We start from the raw sequence: 20,063 nt of genomic DNA, 5'->3' as shown, positions 1-20,063 counted from the left end.
CCTTTAATGTGCAAATAAAGACATTTCTTATACTTCTCCAAATGAACAGATTCATTTTTCCAACTCTTGTGTTGTTTTTCATAGAAGCAGCATTTCCACTTTTATCAGCTGAAAACTCCCATTCACTTAAATGGGAGTTTTCTGCTGGTGAAGGCTTGAACTGCTGCTTTGGACTGTATTGAGTTACCGCCACAATTTAAATTGTGAAGTACAGTATGATGGAAGTTCACACTTACAGAGTAGACAAAAAGCGTCAATTTGCTTGTTTGGAAAAGGATTCTAATCATTAAGAAAATGTTTCATGTAATGTGCTAATTCACTGAATTATTGAAAGCCACAGTGCTGGGGCATTAGAAGTGTACACGGCCCATGAATGGTCTCCTCTCGGTTAATGTCAAATGCCACTGGAAAGACAGCTGCAGCATCGAAGCCAAAAGCTTTGATCTCCCTCTTGCAAAGTGAGATCAGGCTTTTGAAGAAGAGATGAGACATTTAGAAGATCCTTTTAAGCTGGAGCAGTTATTTTCCTAGGTAAAAATCAATGCTAAAAAACATGACTAAATGCAATTTAATTTATTTTGATAGAATGCATTGTTATTGTTTTGATAACTTGACAAATACACATGTTCTTATTGATTCAATGTTAGACTCCTATTTTACAGAATTGTGATTTTTCTTCTCTGGAAATCTAATATTGAAATGTACTGTATACTGACAAAAAAATTATAGAAATGATAAATCATAAAAATCCTGTACATTTTCCTTGTATTATTGATGATTGTGTGGACCTGCCATAGTGTTTAGTACTGAGGATAATTTTATAATATTCTTTTATTTATTTTGTATGTATATTGTGTTAAATTATATACCAATGTATATTTTGCTTTGTGCTGCTATTAACTTTTATTATTACTAAATAATAATAATAATACTATTAATAATAATGAAATACAATAGAATTATATTAAATACAAATCATCAAGAGCTGCATGTCTCTCAGATAAACTGTGATAGTACTTAATCTGTTCTGGAATAAACCCATTAAATAATTATTTGGTTTCATTTCTTAGAGGGAATATTCCTATTTCCTCCAGGAGACAGTTTTTGCACTTAGTCAGCCACACAATTAAAATATCCACCAGGTGTTCAATTCAGTTTTGGACAGTGGTTAAAATCTTGTGGTCTGGGTTGTCACTCTGGCCAATTGTTGCTTTTTAACTTCCAGAAATACTGTATGTACAGTATCTCCAAAGAAATATAAGAATACATGTAAAAGAAGAAATGAATGCGAAATCTGAATGTGAAAAGAAGTGAATGAGAAAATGTTAAGTAGTGACAATGACAAATGTTGTTTGGTGACAAAGATTTTAGATTGCTGAATGAAGTTTAAGAAGGATGTTTTTACCCTCATAAATTTAATGTAATATCAACACACGTGCTGATTTATCTTGTAAAAGAATGGAATATGCTTTTAGAAAAAGTTCCTGCAGGAAAGTAAAATACAATGTAATAAATTCTCATGGAATGTTGGATTCGTTTAGTTATCTCCCAAAATGATTAACAGAAATGTCACCCAAATATTCTAAGCCGATACAAATGCAATGTAAATAATGCTGCTCAGCTCCTGCTGGGACAGACTTCTTAATTTATAATAGTATGGATTGCTGTAATACAGTTATCTTTAATAACTGCTGCCCAAGCTATACCTCATATCTCCTTGCCCCTTTTCTAATTCCCAGCCTACCTATCCTATATTTATTCATATTATTGTGGTAGGGTATGTATGTATATATATATATATATATATATATATATATATATATATATATATATATATATATATATATATATATATTGTATATATATATATATACTTGGTGCTTTATGTATTGAATATACACATCTTTATTTTTTTCAATTTTTGTCAATTTATGTCAGTGTCGGTATTTAGTGTATATCTTAATATGCACTTATCTCTCTCCCTCTCAAAATATATATGAATATTGGTAATATTTTATATAATTGTATGTAGTAATGCTGTTATCTCCTAACAGCATATTTATATCACTCAAAAAGAAATGTTTCAGCTATCAACAAACTGAAAATCGCAAATAGCATGAGAAGTAGACTGCGAATAATGTACAGTGAAAGCAGTTTATCTTTTTTTAAACTGTCAAATTGTACACATTACTTTCGATCAAACGATATTTTTGTGATTGAATGTTATGTTGCAGTAATGTTATATAAATGTATTACACGTGCACATTTCAACATGCCCAAATGAACAATACAGTAGGTGCTAATCCGGCTGCAGAAATAAACTCAATCTCATTACATCTGCATTCAATATTTAATATCAAGACGGTTTCGATTAACTGAGGAAACGTCTCAGTTTTAGCTCCATATGGAAGAGGGTTTTAGATATTTTATGTGTGTGTATATATATATTGTATATATATATATATATATATATATATATATATATATATATATATATATATATATATATATATATATACACACCGCATATCTATGTGTTAAATAAATAAGCATAAATATATGTAACATAATGCACTGTAATACCCTACTGAATGTTATATAAAATATATATTCTATAGTATATTATATACACATTGAAGTATATATTGGCATAGAAACATTGAATTTGACCTAGAATTTGTCAGCAAATAAAAATCACTTAGCCCATTTAGTCTGCCCATTGTCGTATCTATCTATCTATCTATCTATCTATCTATCTATCTATCTATCTATCTATCTATCTATCTATCTACCTACCTACCTACCTATCTATCTACCTACCTACCTACCTACCTATCTATCTATCTATCTATCTATCTATCCTGTATATATAAGAATGATCAACTTATTTGCTAATGTAAAAGTCCTTAAAAAGGGTAGTAGAAATAAAACAAGATAACTTTCTCTTGAAAACCCCTGCTGAAAAGGCAAAGTAATCTTGTTATTCCAGGCAATACCAGGTAATCTTTTCTGGAATGATAGATTTGTGTGTGATGTATGTGTGGAAGAATTCTGTACAGATAGGGCAGAATTATTTTGGACAGCCCATAAAAATACGGACAGATGGTGAGCTCAAGAACAGTTTTCGTGCCAATTGTATTGAGGGCAAATGGGCAAAGAACCATAACCATTACTAATAATTTAAATAAAGAAATTATTTACCCTTTTAGCTGATAGAAAAAAAGCTATTTGGCTTGTTTTAATTGACCTTGTCTTCCTCTGGAATCTCTGTCAGAGAAGCCCTAAGGAACTGTCTTATTTAGGCATTTTTGGAGAAGCAGCAATGAACTACAGGAATTTTTTTAGCACAGTGGTTCTTAACTTTTTTGCGTGCCGACACCCCAAAAACGCGACACCCCAAAAACGTGACACCCCTGCTCACTAAGCCATGCTTTGTGAAACTATTTTAATGTATATTTTCAGTTTCTCTTTTTCTTAACAATCAAAGGTTTCTAATTGTTTGGAAACTGTAGGGTCTTATTTCTTTTCACAATCCTAATTTTATTTCTGCTTCGATAAATTCTTGTGACACCCGTGGCACCCTAGGGTATCCCGACACTCTGGTTGAGTATCGGTGGTTTAATATGATATAATCATATGCATACTGTACATGCTACGTTTGGCAGATATCTAATGGTAACTGAAATGCTGTGGCGCAAAAAGCAAAGCGAAGTATAGAAGGGACAATATACAGATGTAACAGGTGTTATCTCACCAGTGGCTCGGCGCCAGCAGGTGCGATAACATGCTACCCGCCCTATTTTCACACTTGGGTAATGTAAACACAATGCTTTCTGTTCCGGCTGGCTCACTGTGTGTGTCCCGCTGCAACGTGGTAGTGGGAGAATTAGGGCTGTTATATTGTGGCCGTGTGCGCTACACACATAAACACACAGTACCTTCTCAGCTCACAGCTCACAGCTCACAGCATACACACAAAAAGCATGCAGCACGTGCACGCGCGTTCGCACTGGCACGCGTGCGCACGGCCACACACACTATATAAGGGCTGTTATGTAGTGGACGCATGCACTACGCCGTGAGCGCGCGTGGCACTTATAATTGGCTGAGGTTAGTCAGCCATTTTATACATGGGCAGCGCGCGCGCGCACGGCAGTGAGCGTGCATCCGGCCGAGAGCGGGGAAGACGGAGAATAGAATGATTTTGTGCCACTACCGGCGCTGAAATGTATGTATTTGTGTGTGTGTGTATATATGTATGCATGTGTATGTATATGTGTGTGTATGTGTGTATCTGCACAATGTTAATAAATATTTTATTTTTACCAATGTGTTTTTTTTTAAATAAATAATAAATTACACATACATATACACACACATATACATACACATATACATACACAAATAAACACACAGTACCTTCTCAGCTCACAGCACACAGCATACACACAAAAAGCATGCAGCACGTGCACGCGCGTTTGCACTGGTAAGCACGCGCGCACGGCCGCACACACTATATAACAAGCCTAACAAGCCTTAGCGCCTCCGACAACTGTAGAAGCAGCAATTGTTGTGAAATAAGTAAACTACAGCAAATATCTTTCTTTTACTTCTAATTGCTGCAACATTTGATGACAAATGACACATGCTTAGATATCATATGGATACGCCTGGATACGTCATCCAGGGGGAAAGAAATACTCTACAGCCCTGCATCTTACCTTCAGCGCTTACTTTTTATAGTACAAATGTAGCAAGGTGGCAGATATCTTATAACAAGAATGCAATAACAAATTAAAACTCCAATTTCTGATAAATCTGTGACCCCAGCATTGAATTTTAATTAGTTTTGGACTAAGCAGAGAATTGTCCTTGATACCCCCGAACAACTTTTATGGATCGCTGAAAACAAAATATTTCTACTGTACTATCACCACACGGAAAAATAAAAATAGGTGTAGCCCTTTTTCTGAACCCTCCCAAAGGAACTACTGGTCACTGTATAACACCTGCGGCTCCAGGAGATCTGAGCCTCCGCCAGCTGGAAGCCTGGGGTAACACTTACACATTTCCTTAGCGCAGCGCCTCCACTTACCCAGGATCCCCGTGATGTGAGATTCCCCTGGGCAAGAAACATACAACACCTTATGATAACCAATACCTTTTACTTAAGAACATACACACATATATCAACAATAGAATAACAGGTGTCCTTCTACAGAGGAGACACTAATAACCAGGCGTCTCACCAAACGCTTCCCCCAACACCGAGTGATCCCACTCAGTGTCCATAGGATCCCCACCCAATGTCCCGCACTCTTGCAGAGAGAGGATATGGGTGACTGCGCAGTCACTATTAAGCTAAGGGCCCGTTGGTGCACTTGTGGATGTAATAGTACCTGACGAGCACTCCAGTACTCGGATCAGCAACTGCTTCACAAAGGATCCGTCGCTCGGTGATTCCGTCTGATCCCAAACGGGTTCTTTGCACGAGGACCGCCAAGGGCGATCTCACCCTGGATATAGTCTCTGTGGGCCCCAACTTGAGCCCGAACCTCTTCACAGGAACCGCAGCGTCCGCTGTGTCCCTATCTATCACTGGCACTATGTGACACGGTCCCTAACCTAGGGCCTGTCCCTGTAGCACCACAAACTGGGGAGTGAGGATCTATCTGGGACCTAAGGGGTTAATAGCCTGCTCCGCTCCCCTAACTCTTCCCAGTCCTGACTCTAGCTAACACTAACAGCGCCTGCAGCAAACACACTGCACACACACTGTAAACCTGCAGCAACCCACTGCACACGCTGCATACACTGTGCCTATGTGTCAGCGCTCACTGCACTACCAGCCATGACACTGACAAACCTGCACACTCTCACACCTAAGGGCAGAGTCCCTAACCTAGGGACTGTCCCTCAGTTCTACCCACTACCCTAACAGGGATTGGGGCCTGCCTGGGACTTGGGGATCCTTACCTGGTGCAGGAGCCACTTGCTCCTTGCACCCTTCCTTCCCCTTCCTGCTCCCAGCTCCAACTGCCAAACGTGGTCCCCGCAACATTGTAGCCTTCCTCCACAGGAGAAGCTGCAAAACCCTATTTGCTGTCTGGCTGCACATGATGTGGGTGAAAGGGCAATCCCCAGAGGCTGCTGGAAATTTTAGTCCACTCAGGACCTCTTTAGCATTGGGACCGCGTGCGCTACCCTTACTGCGCCTGCGCGACCAATGTCATGGCGGCCCCCGCTAGCCGGGAGTGCCGCAGAGCCTCGGAGCGCTACATGGGGGGTCTCTGGGGTTGAAAACAGACCGGGGTTACATTCTCCCCCTCGCAGAATCCCAACGACCTTGCTTGGGTAGCAACCATGCAACAGGGGATTATATAATGAAAAATGCATTGCAAACGATACATCACACACAACATGCATTTGTTCACCAGTACCCAACATACTCACGTGGATACCCGAGGCCAGCTGAGTCTCAGAGTGGAGTGCACCTAACTGATTGGGTGAGGGTATCCCACCTTGACTCCTGTGAGTCTTTTGGAACTCAAGATCAGTCTCTACCGCCAAACCATCGCCTCCCCCTCGTAGAAAAAATAGTAAGGGGTCCTGGGTATTGCCCCTTGCCGGATCCTCCGGTTTCGTCTCGCGGGAGCTAGGGAGGTTCAGTCTCTTGCCTCGGTCCACCACATGGCGAACGAAACGCTCCATCGTGCGCATGGGAGAGGCCACAACTACCAGAGCGGTCTCAGCACAGTCTTTGTCCGTTTCCGCAATCCCTTTAACGGTGACATCTTCTGTAGACAGCACAATGTCTTCGTGCAGGCCCGTGTCTTGAGAAGACAAAGCTTGGAGATCCTTCGCGCAGGAGTAGGCGTCACTTCTGGCCGCTGTACCGGATACCTTGATGAGGTCAAATCCGCTCCCTGGTCTGCAAAGATCTTCTAGGGGAGACACCTCCACCATGACGCGATGACGAGGTGAGCCCATCGCCCGGGTGACCATACCTTTGGAGCCACCAGGCTCCACGATCACCGGGGAGCTCACACCCGACACCCCTGGGGCAGTCAACTCACCCCCGTCGTCGTTGGCAGGTACTGATCCCAAGCCTGGGACCGCTGGTACCAACGTAGAAGGCCGGACTGGCCACAGTAGGGCACATGGGCCCATATCAGGATTCACTGCATCTGGATACACCTCCTCTAGGGCACACGGACCCACAGCAGGCTCTGTATCCGCCGAGATAGTTGGCTCGGTGACTTCACTAGGGTGGTCCGCTAGCAGGCGCATCACCACGAGTGGTTGGTCGCTGGAATCACTAAAAGAAGATGGGGGTATAGACACCTTACCCTGTGATTCCAGAATCTGCAGTTCTGGGCTCTGTGGTTCCTGCTCGGGAACCGGGTCTGGAACCGACATCTGGGGTTCCAACATCTGTGACTCTGCATTCGGCGGCTCCGGCTCTGGACCTGAGTCTAGAATATCCTCTTGGACAAACGGGCCCTCCACAACCTCCACAGCTGAGGTAGGTGGACTGGTAGCGGCTTGGGCCGGCAGGGTGGAGACACCAGGCATCTCTTTCTCCGCAGGTTGGGGTATGATAGGCTTTAAGAACCAGGCACCGCAACAGTCACATTGGGGCTCCCACGCCAGTGCATCTCTAGAACAGTCACAAGTGGGGCTAAAACACTGGATACCCAGTTCTCCGTCCACCTCGATTTCCTTGAAGTCGAGCGGTAACTGAGACAAGACAGCTCCCTGGGCATGGGCTTCTTGCAGGCAGGGGCACACTAGCACAACGTCCTCTATTCCTGGCGCTTGCCAGGACACATTAGGGTGTAACCCCTGGCAGTCTATCTCCTTCTCAGGGGAAGAATAATCCATTTCCGCAACAGTGTCCTCCTCTCCCTCTGGCAGTTCTGTAGGCTGTGGCAGTTTGGGTTGCAGGAACTGCGCCGCACAGTCAGGACACTCGGGCCCTCGGGTCAATTCACCGACGGGGCAACCACATTCACTCAAGCAGCAGTGCATCCATTCTTCCCCATCTACCACTGTCATCGTGAGCGCTACGGGTACCCTAGGCGACCCGTCTGCCCAGCCACCAGTCACCTCCCAGTCTCTGAACGCACACGGGCATAATGCTATTGGCAATACTGAACGTGGGGACCATATGACTCTATACAGCCAGGGGTGTTCTTCTCTGCATCTCGTACTTTCCTCAGGGGGAACAGAAATCGCTGATTGCTGCTCACTGTGCTCCCTCCTATTGTAGGGGCGGGGCTCGGATTTTCCCGCCAGTCCCGGATAACTGTTTGCAACATTTTCCCGCGCGGCCGGGAAATCAGCACGTGGCTTCCTCCGCCTTGCTTCCCCCAACACCGAGTGATCCCACCCAGTGTCCATAGGATCCCCACCCAATGTCCCGCACTCTTGCAGAGAGAGGATATGGGTGACTGTGCAGTCACTATTAAGCTAAGGGCCCGTTGGTGCACTTGTGGATGTAATAGTACCTGCCGAGCACTCCAGTACTCGGATCAGCAACTGCTTCACAAAGGATCTGTCGCTCGGTGATTCCGTCTGATCCCAAACGGGTTCTTTGCATGAGGACCGCCAAGGGCGATCTCACCCTGGATATAGTCTCTGTGGGCCCCGACTTGAGCCCGAACCTCTTCACAGGAACCGCAGCGTCCACTGTGTCCCTATCTATCACTGGCACTACGTGACACGGTCCCTAACCTAGGGCCTGTCCCTGTAGCACCACAAACTGGGGAGTGAGGACCTATCTGGGACCTAAGGGGTTAATAGCCTGCTCTGCTCCCCTAACTCTTCCCAGTCCTGACTCTAGCTAATACTAACAGCGCCTGCAGCAAACACACTGCACACACACAGTCAACCTACAGCAACCCACTGCACACACACAGTCAACCTGCAGCAACCCACTGAACACGCTGCATACACTGTGCCTATTTGTCAGCGCTCACAGCACTACCAGCCGTGACACTGCCAACTCTTCACACTCTCACACCTAAGGGCAGAGTCCCTAACCTAGGGGCTGTCCCTCAGTTCTACCCACTACCCTAACAGGGATTGGGGCCTGCCTGGGACTTGGGGATCCTTACCTGGTGCAGGAGCCACTTGCTCCTTGCACCTTCCTTCCCCTTCCTGCTCTCAGCTCCAACTGCCAAACGTGGTCCCCGAAAGATTGTAGCCTTCCTCCACAGGAGAAGCTGCAAAACCCTATTTGCTGTCTGGCTGCACGTGATGTGGGTGAAAGGGCAATCCCCAGAGGCTGCTGGGAATTGTAGTCCACTCAGGACCTCTTTAGCATTGGGACCGCGTGTGCTACCCTTACTGCGCCTGCGCGACCAATGCGCACGCTCGCGCAACCTGTCATGGCGGCCCCCGCTAGCCGGGGGTGCCGCAGAGCCTCGGAGCGCTACATGGGGGGTCTCTGGGGTTGAAAAGAGACCGGGGTTACATAGGATTTGCAGGAGACTGTGAAAAAAATATCTCGTTAAAACGGTCTATCTGTTTACATCTGTCAAATTTGACACATTACTTTTTATCAAACCACTATTATTTTTGTGATTGTATGTTATTTTGCAGTAATGTTTTATAAATGTATTACTGTATATATGTACATTTCAACATGCCCAAATGAATGCTAGATGCTGATTCTGCTGCAGAATTAGGTGTACCTGCAGCTCAACCTCAGCACATTTGCATTCAATATTCAATATCATAAAGCTCTTGATTCACTGATGCAGTTAGTTACTTCTTAACTTCGGTATACTGTATGTTTTCCCTAAATGTAGGGTCAATTATGTTCCAGCTGCATACTCCATAAAGGTATTGCATTATATAGTGTTACTGATACATTCCGTTATTCCATAGGGTTAGGTCTCAGCTAACCTAATACTGTTTTGTTAAATAGGTTTTTGGAGGTACCTGGCTCCTATATTCAGGCTGAGCTCCTTGGAAATTATCCAATTATCAAAAAGGGGCACTTTAGGGGCAATCGCTAATGAAGAGGTGATGAGTGTCTATGATAGACATAAATAAGAGAAATGTCTGTGTATACAGTATATTATTACTTTTCACTAAGGAACTTCGACAGTCATATTTTTCCTTCATAATGCTAGGTGAAAATAAATATACTATTCCATCGTCCCCTCCCAAATTGTCTTTCAATTTACTAGCGACATTTCTTCATCTAGTACCTAAGTCTAATAACAAATGAGTCATTTAGTTGCATCTTTTGATTAAAATATGATTCAAGCCTGCTAGCCCCGTCAAAGTAAACTCCAAAATATAACAGGTACTTACAGTGAATTAATACCATTTTTTAATTTCCTATGGACTAAGCTTGGTGAAATATTTTCCATAACGCTAATGGAACCTTGTTTCTGGCTTTTGACAGTTTTTAATTGCACTGAATCACAGATAGCATTATGCTTCATTCATTTAACCAGTTACAGATGTAGTAATGGGACATTTGTTCGCAGTTACCAAACGACAGCCAGCGTTTGGCCACAAAGGGACTCTCCGCCACAGCCGATCCACCGCTAGAACCTCCGCCGTTGGCTGCTTCTAGGAGATGGTACATTTTAATGGAAACAGCTGCGGAAGAAAATGCGGAAAACCAGGCCTCGATCGCGCTCCTTCCGCGGCCACCAGAGCAGCCAGGTTTGAGGCCTGGAGGGATTAACACTGCGGGGGTCCATGCTTTTCAATGGAACGCCCACCGTGTTAATCCTTTGCTTGATGGTCCATCTGCTGGGAGACCATATTTGGTCATCTACATGATCAAGGGGGCTGAACCCCTTGATGATGTCCAATGTGGCCATATAGTCATATACAGTATAGGGGGACCTCATCATGTGGTGACCCATATATGGGCATCTATATCATCAAGGGGGAAGGAAATACAGCCCTCCATCTTACCTGCACTGTGGGGACATGGCTACAGACGGAGAGATGGCGAGACGGCTGCACAGCTCATCTAAAAGATGAGTACCGGTATACTCTCCCAGCAGATGGCCCAAAAGTATTAATGGTGCGGGTTCCCATTCAGAAGCATGAAACCTGCAGAGTTTATCCTCTTGGGCAGCATACTGTCCTCGAGGCCGGGAGAGCTGTAGCCGCAGTGCTGCCGTATCAGAACAGTGACAATCGTGGCCTCAAGAACAGCAAGTAACGCTACATCTGTAGGCACTTTCACATATTTCACTGACTTTAGTCCACTGACCATTAGAAATAATATGCATTTACTGTAGGAACCTGCTGAAATGGAGTTTACCTTGATGGGGTTAGCAGGCTTGAACCATGTCACTAATGCATTCATTGCAAGCCAATGTGGGAGTAGCGCAGGATTTCTGTGTTTAACTTCTCAATTTTAGCTTGCTTCATTTGGAAGAAGTTTTAATGTCTGAATATTCGTGTACTGTATATATATTTAAAAAAATGTCCACTTCAAATTTTTATTCTGTAATAAAAGTCGACTAGTTTTTAAAAGGAAAACAGCTCATTAAACAAATATTAAAACAACTCCTAAAACACAGACCTACAGTATTTCGTTTTCGTGAGTCATACTTGAGCTGAATATTTCTGACTAAAAGCTTTTTCATCATGCACTGCAGCATTCTATCCTGAGATTAAGCTCAGGGTTTTAACGTAGGGAAATATACTGGAGAACTAGATTTGAAAGGAAATCTTGATGTCAAAAATTATTTTGTTTCTGCTTTGAATCAGCCTTTTATTGTTATACGGAATTAAACTACTGTACATTAGTTTTTATAAATGTCCATGAAATGGAAAAATGTACCAGTGTTTTACTGTAATCCTGCTATCTGTATTTAGAGAAAAATACTACAATGTGAGTAGTTTTTATTTGACATAAATGTTCCATTTAGCCAGCCCTTATATGGCACAATTTATTCTACAAATAACAAGACATATTTTAAGAAGACCACAATGTAACGCACTGCGTGGATAAATCTGATGTCATATCCTTGCACCATTCTAGAGAAACATGAATAAACACTCCCGGGATAAACATTAATAAGACTCACATTATAAACCATCATTTTCTTCTTAACAGAACAATCACATACAAATTTATTTCTCAGAAAAGCCCATATATTTAAGGTATAATAGGTTTAAATATTCATCACTATTTTATTTATTTACAGTCATATCTCTTCAGAAGTCATGTGCTGTGCAGGTAGTGATTGTATTGTATTGTATAATAGGATTATTAGCAGCAAAACCATTTTTGGCCATTTGTCTATTTAAAAAAAAAAATACAATATGATTCAAAAAGAGGTAAAATACAATATAGAGAGGGTAATCACCTTTACTTAAACACACTTTTGAAATTACTTTTAATATATTGCCCCTTTCAGTTAAGTTCCTGCTTTGCGCACATGGAATGTATTAAAATGAGATGTATTCAACTGCTTAATATTAATTGGCAGTACAGTTACTTGAAGAAATGGAAGTTGATTTTTTCCTATTAAAATGTTGGATGAATCCATTGGTGGGGATTCATCAAGCCATGATCTAGCGGTAACTGCCAATCACTTGAATAGCATTTACCGATGGATTGTGGTTCAATATAAATTCATCTTCTTTTCTGTCTTCCTGTATTATTATTTTTTTTATGCTGGCAATTTACCATTTTTCCTTTTTTGAGATGTGAAAAAATAAAATAAAATAGGTGTTGATGAATTCTACTCACAGTCTGTCAGTGCTGACTCTGGTTATTAAATTAGATTGGAATGCTATAGGATAATCAACGCAAAAACCTGAGGTCGGCATGAAAGGAACTGCGCAATTTAATTAGTAAAGGTCATAAAGCTATACGGTTACATTCGAGGAATCGATATGTTAACCAAAGAGACTTTCCAATAGCACGAGTTGTTGCTTTGAATACTTTCTGGTTTGTGTGATCTGATATCAAGATTTTTAAATATTTCAGTTTGTCTACTGCTTTTCATGTGCTTTCTCTTTGTCGGTCACATACTGACATCCCTCATTCTGAGATGCAAGTGGACTTCACAGCTCGGGCAAGCGGCTCTGTAGAGGAATCATGGTAATCTGATATCTGGTACTTACCGGGAGTCTGGGATAAGCACGTGAACATTCTATTCTGTGGCACGCAGCTGCTGGCATTCTGATAGCACTAGGCTGAACTATGAATAGGAGGTACTCGGGAAGGGTCCTATTGGTAGCACGCCAAGCCAGAAGAGCTAAGGGGATCTGTAGCTGACAACCCATGGCCATCAATTTTGATGTGCATTTTGGCACATTTGATGTGGCCATATCTAAGTCTTCTTATTGAGTCTCTTCAAGCCAACAAGGTGACACTTGTTTTAAAAAAAAATGTGCTAATAGTAAATAGTAAAAAGGTAAATTATGAATAATAGAGAAGGGCTATAGGCCATAGTTCGTAAGTTGTGCCATAAGATGCCTTATAGCTCAGCGACACATAGTATAGGAGGTTCTATGTTTTGAGCTGCTAAAATGTCCGCTTTGACTTGATAAGAAATTTATTACACTTCAATGTCTGATATGAAGAAAGTTAGTACATTTGAGGCATAACCTGGTGGAGGGAAGTGGCACAGTACATAGACATATCACATAAACAGAATTACATACAAAATAAGGACAAACAAGCACAAACGGATACAAAAGGTAATGAGGGCCCTGCTAATGAGAGCTCACAATCTAGAGAGATATACAATCGGATATCAATGCCCCAAATTGTTCACAAAGCAGCTATACAATTGCTCAAAGTCATAAATTGTATATTTACATATGCTAAGGGATGCAACATGCCTACGAAAAAGTTACTGTATGCCACTGAAGCACATGCCACAGGAGTGTTAACTCTTTCAGGATTGTGACACCTCGATGGTTATGGAGCCTCCGGCAATTCCACATGGTACGATCGCTCTTTGGAGACCCCATGTAATGCGTTCTCTGTTCCGGCCGTCGGCCAGATATGATGGGGAGGAAGCGAGCCCCACCCCCCTTCAGTGTGGTACGTGTTTCGATGGAGAGCAGATTGCATAGAGGACAGCCTCTAAAAAACAAGCAAAGGCCAATGACATACTCAAAAGCTTTGTATTATCTACTGAATGTTGGTGGAGACTCTGAAAACCAGCACACCAACCACTACTCATTCTAATGGCAAAGATCCCAACTTTGCAGCCCACAAAACAGCATTCTAATGTATATTTCTATTGTTACTCTCTTTAGCAGGGAATATTGAATTCAACCCAGGCCCTCCCTTTTCACCTCAGTCGCATACCCCTGATAATGCACCATTGAAATTCCAAAAAGGGATATCTGTCATCCATTTAAATATTTGTAGCCTGCTGCCCAAACTGGATGAACAAAGGGCATGGAGTTTTTTTGCATAAGCCTAAAGCCATAATTCTTACCAAAACATGGCTAACTCCCAAAATCGTTGATACATTTATCTCCATTCAGGTGTTATTTTATATTGAATTTATGCTGCTAAATTGCCCCCCAAGCCTCTCCTCTTTTTAAATACTAGTTGGTAAAAGGTGCTAAATCCTTATTTACCGCTATAATTAGAGGAAGGATGGTCCTGGCATTGAACCTGTGGCAACGAGCTGCATGAAAAGAAAACCTGCTTATTTGGAAAGTGGGGAGGGGCGAGCTTTAAACCCAGGCTGGGAGGAGCCAATAACCTCCAAAAAGCTGACACCAGCTAATTATAGAGGTAAATAAGGTTTTTAATCAGTTAGTGTTAGGACCTGTGAACTGGTCATGCCTTGAAAGTGGCTCGCAGGCTTATACGCTTTGGCCAAAGGGTTAACTAAATTACCCTTTTTCAAGAAATATATAGGTATTTCACTGTGTATTTTTGTCACATTGGATGTTTCTCTGGACTTCTTTGTTTCTTGTTTTATATAATTTGATTTGCCTGATCGCAAATGTTACCAAGATGCATTTGTAATTCGTTGTCAAACCCATGACATTTCATATTTAGTAAATTCACACAGCCATAGAATATCTTCCTGGCTACACCCTCTAGTATTTTCCCAGAACCCAGAAGAACTACCAAATTAATAAAGGGGATGGACAATCTAACTTATGAGGAGAGGCTAGCTAAATTAGATTTATTTACATTAGAAAAGAGGCGTCTAAGAGGGATATGATAACTATATAGAAATATATTCGGGGACAATACAAGGAGCTTTCAAAAGAACTATTCATCCCACGGGCAGTACAAAGGACTCGGGGCCATCCCTTAAGGTTGGAGGAAAGGAAATTTCACCAGCAACAAAGAAAAGGGTTCTTTACAGTAAGGGCAGTTAAAATGTGGAATTCATTACCCATGGAGACTCTGATGGCAGATACAATATATTTGTTCAAAAAAAGGTTGGACATCTTTTTAGATGGGAAAGGTATACAGGGATATACTAAATAAGTATACATGGGAAGGATGTTGATCAAGGGATTAATCCGATTGCCAATTCTTGGAGTCAGGAAGGAATTCATTTTTCCCCTTAATGGGTTTTTTTGTTTGCCTTCCTCTGGATCAATAAGTAAGTATAGATATCGGATAAAGTATCTGTTGTCTAAATTTAGCATAGGTAGAACTTGATGGACCTATGTCTTTTTTCAACCTCATCTACTATGTAACTATGTAACCATATAACTACTTTCAAGTTATATTAAAAGGTTTTTATGTTTTTTCTACTTGACAGAAGAGAGTTGTGACTCCCCCAAGTTCCTAAAACCAAATGTTGGCCTCAGATAACCTCACTTCTTGACAAACACATAAAACCCAGGTAGTGTCAGTGGCCTGACCTGCCATAAAAACAATTCCTTGTATTTTAAAGATGCAACTTAACTTGCAACTCCCATTAACCTCTGGTTTTCCAGATTATTAAAATACAATTTTTTTTTATAGTATTATCGTGACAACTCCCAGTTAAGTGATTAATATAACAAGACAAATGTCCTTAACCAACTCCAACCTAGCTTTCGCCTAATCTGCTCCATGGTAACTACCCTCTTAAAAATTTCAATGAGATTCAAAGTGGAATAGAACTGAGACAACTTACTGGTGCAATATTCATATATTTTGCCACGGCTATTGATACTGTTGACCATGTTATCTTGTTAAACAAGCTTCAGTGCTCTGGAATAGGGAAACATGCTTTAAACTGGTTTCAATACAACCTATTGGGTAGATACTAATATGTGTTTATCTCAGGCTCTAACTTTATCCCCTTGGATGCCACCTGTGGTGCCCTGCATGGCTCTGTTTTGGGGACCCAACTTTATTCAGTCTTCATAAATATCCTATCTACAGTTTGTAAGGCACCTTCAATGCACATGTATGCGGATGACACAATCTTATATACACAAATCACAAGCCTCTCTGTCCATGGACATTTTTCCAGACTTGCATACTGGATTTCCCCAAACAAACTGTTTTTAAACACAGACAAAACTGTAACAAGTGTAATTGGGCCTAAGGCTACATTTCTAAAGCTACCAACGACAGAGCTACAGATCAGAACCAACTCTAAAACCACCTTAGTTTCTGTCCCTAGTTTGAAATATCTGGACATATGACTTGACTCCCATTTAAAATTTGTGTTGCATATTGATATTCTGACACCCAAAACATATGCCAAACTGGCTGTACTTTATAGGAACAAATCCTCCCTAAGCCCGTTGGTCAGAAAACACATTGCACAGCAGATGCTAATGCCAATGATAGATTATGGGGACATTGTATTTGGAAGAGCACCCCAAACTCACCTTAGCAAACTAGACACCCACTACAACTCAATATGTTGCTTTGTCCTACAATGTTACTACAATACGCACCCCTGCGAAATGCTACAAGAACTAGATTGGCTATCACTTGAGCCCATGCACAAGCTACATTTTTCCTGTCTTGACTTCAGATACGTTCTGGGCAAGCTACCTTACTATCTGAACAAACTCCTGGCCCTCCATGTCCTCATTCTCTCCCGTCTCAACTACTGTAACCTCCTGCTGTCCGGCCTTCCTGCCTCTCACCTGTTTCCCCTACAATCTAACCTAAACGCTGCTGCCAGAGTCACTTTACTCTTTGGAAATCTGTCTCAGTGTCTCCCCTGCTGAAATCCCTCTCCGGGCTCCCTATCAAATTCTGTATCACACAATTCCGTATAACACCCTCTCTATCCACCTTTAAGACCCTTCTTAAAACCCACCTTGTTAATGAAGCATATGGGCAGCTCCGTGGCTGAAACTAAACTATTCATACCTTGTTCTTGGCCCCTTTCAGATGCACTTACCATAACACATTCCTACTGTCTCTGTACATTTTTCCTACTTGGCAATTAGATTGTAAGCTCTTGGGGCAGGGATGCCTTTTCCTAATGTTACTTTTATGTCTGAAGCACTTATTCCCATTATATGTTATTTGTATCATTTCTTATTTATATTATTATGCCATGTGTTTCACTGCTGTGAAGCGCTATGTACAATAATGGTGCTATATAAATAAAGATATACATACATACATACATACATACATACATACATATATGCTCCTCACCCATACTACACGCAGCACTAATCACCTTTGATCTGACGCCAAAAGACTGGTCTTGGTTCCAAGGTTCAACAAAGAATCTGGTCGTTCCTCTTACTGTTACCGTTCACCCCATGATTGGAACAATGTTCCAAAGACTTTCAAAGCCGCCTCCAGTTTAAGACTTCAGCTGTCTCACATTTTACTCGTCTATAACTGTTTTGTATGCCCATAATATGAAACATAAATAGATATATTATATCTAACTGTACGGTATATGAAATGTCTGTAGATATGATATATAATCTCTGTTCATATAATGTAACCATGTCTTGTCAGTATAACTCTGTGCCCAGGACATACTTGAAAACGAGTCGTAACTCTCAATGTATTATTTCCTGGTAAAACATTTGATAATAAACTAATAATTACAGTGTATGTCATAAGGGCCCCTGGGCTGGCACTTTTGTTGATGTACACACCATATGTCATTGGGGCACTGAAGAGGCTAATTAAACTTTTACTGAGCTACGGTATTTAGCATTTTACTACTTCCAGATAAGGTAATGCTCCAGACACTTTTATCACACTGTCCAAACATCATGCTTTCCACAACCTGGTCAGTAGTAAAATTGTTAGAAGATAGATGTAGAGGATAACACATGGTACCACCAAGATTTACTAATCGACACAAGAACTTTTCTGCATGCAATTACCACGTCTTATAGTAACACATCTTTTGTTGTATTTGACATATATACATCATTGACGCATTTATTTCCGTCTTCTGCTGCTGCAAAACATTTTTGTACCTGGTTTACAACATTTTTGCCATACTGTATGGCTGGGATTCACTTATCGTTGATGCGCTGATCCAGAATTAACTGCTATTGACTTAAATGCCAGTTAACCCCAGATCAGGTTGTAATTTGATGGACCAGCTCTACAGTATGTCCCCTGGATTTGAAGTATAGCATGCCTATCTAAGGGCTCCCACTTCAGAGGTAGGGATTGATGGTCAATAAAGCATTCCCCTGAATGGAATAAAATCAAGATTGGGCTGTGATGCCAACAGCTGATGTGCAAATGTCTTGTCACATCTGTCCTTAAAGCATTTTGATCCTTACAAGTCATTAGAACCTATGTATATATAAATGTACCAATACCTAATAACTTTAGATCCTTAAAATCTAATAGATTCTGCTTTTTATCCTACTTGTGTATAGACTGGTCTAGTACATTCAGTCTTGTCCACTTCGCCATGACCAAATGACCGCCAGCACAACTCCACTCGTCACCAGGACCTGTCGCTGTCGGACGCTTCACAGCTAAGGTAAGTCCCTAACCTTAACCTCACCCTAAAAACCCCTAATGTTAATCCCTAATACTAATGCTACTCCCTAGCCTTACCATAAAACCCCTTAAGTTAACACCCTACCCTAACCGCTAAAGCACTTAAAGCTATCCCCTTCCCTAACCATTAAAATCCCTAAAGTTAACCCTCTAAGCACTGAAAACATACCTTATGGTAGAAGTGGCCGGAGATTCCAGCAGCGGATAGTTGCGGCGGAGGGTTAGTTTGCGGCGGAGCGCCGGCGGTAATTTGGTCACGGCGCAACGGCGCCATATACTGTAGGCATTTGCTCCAATGTTTGATAATAAGTGGTGTTCACAGTCATGGAATTCAATTATTACTATAATAATTACTGTACTTCCCTACAAAGATGGACAGTTTCATAATCACATTTTGTAATTTCTCTGCATGTTGGGTAAATACACCTTTTATATTGCAGCATTTTTATTGTGCTTTGTTTATTTGTAGCTATCAAAAAAGGATACATAGTTATATAATTACTTAGTAGATGAGGCTGAAAAATTACCTATGTCCATCAAGTTCAACTTATGCTAAATTTAGACGACTTTACTATATTTGAATTTACAGGCAAATAAAAAATCCCCATGAAACATGTATTTCTTATGATGATCTGTCCTAGTTTGTATGATTTTCATGTCTATATATATTTTCATTTTTATTAATGATTTTATACATATTTTATGTAATGCCCAATACTTATTTATCGCTCAAAGAATGTTCAGTCCGCGCTCTTGCTTCCTAAGGTGGCAGAAAATAAATGATTTCTCTCCTTCCTCTTGCAGCTCCCGTGGCTTGAAGTGCTTCTCCCCACTTCAAAGATGGACCCCGCTGGAGAATTCCGTCGGCGAACCAGACAACCAAGAAAGAAAGCACAGGAGCGCACCAAGGTAAGGATAAGGCATATTGAAATAAAAACAACAACAATTTAGTAACTTACATGTAGGTAAAAGTTAGTTCGTATCCAGGTCAAATGATATCCTCATCATGTCGGCTTCACCATTGTTCAGGCAAGGGGGCGGTGTTAATTCCTATGCAGCAGTCCCGCGCGCTGGGACTGACTCCGTGGCACTCACTGCGAGATCACCTCCGCGTGTATGCGGATGTAAGCGTAATGCG

At 41.5% G+C, this 20,063-nt stretch overlaps 1 long non-coding RNA gene across 1 annotated transcript; it reads left to right on the top strand.

Annotated features, from left to right (window-relative positions):
* The first annotated feature begins 458 nt into the window (after positions 1-458).
* On the top strand, positions 459-19,853 carry LOC142472166 (uncharacterized). The gene is made up of 3 exons (XR_012789619.1): positions 459-531; positions 18,799-18,905; positions 19,730-19,853. It is a non-coding gene; the product is annotated as an uncharacterized LOC142472166 (long non-coding RNA).
* The last annotated feature ends 210 nt before the right edge of the window (positions 19,854-20,063 follow it).

Source organism: Ascaphus truei, chromosome 1, assembly GCF_040206685.1.
Source record: "Ascaphus truei isolate aAscTru1 chromosome 1, aAscTru1.hap1, whole genome shotgun sequence".
Taxonomy (NCBI): domain Eukaryota; kingdom Metazoa; phylum Chordata; class Amphibia; order Anura; family Ascaphidae; genus Ascaphus; species Ascaphus truei.
This window is presented reverse-complemented; position numbering and strand designations above follow the sequence as displayed.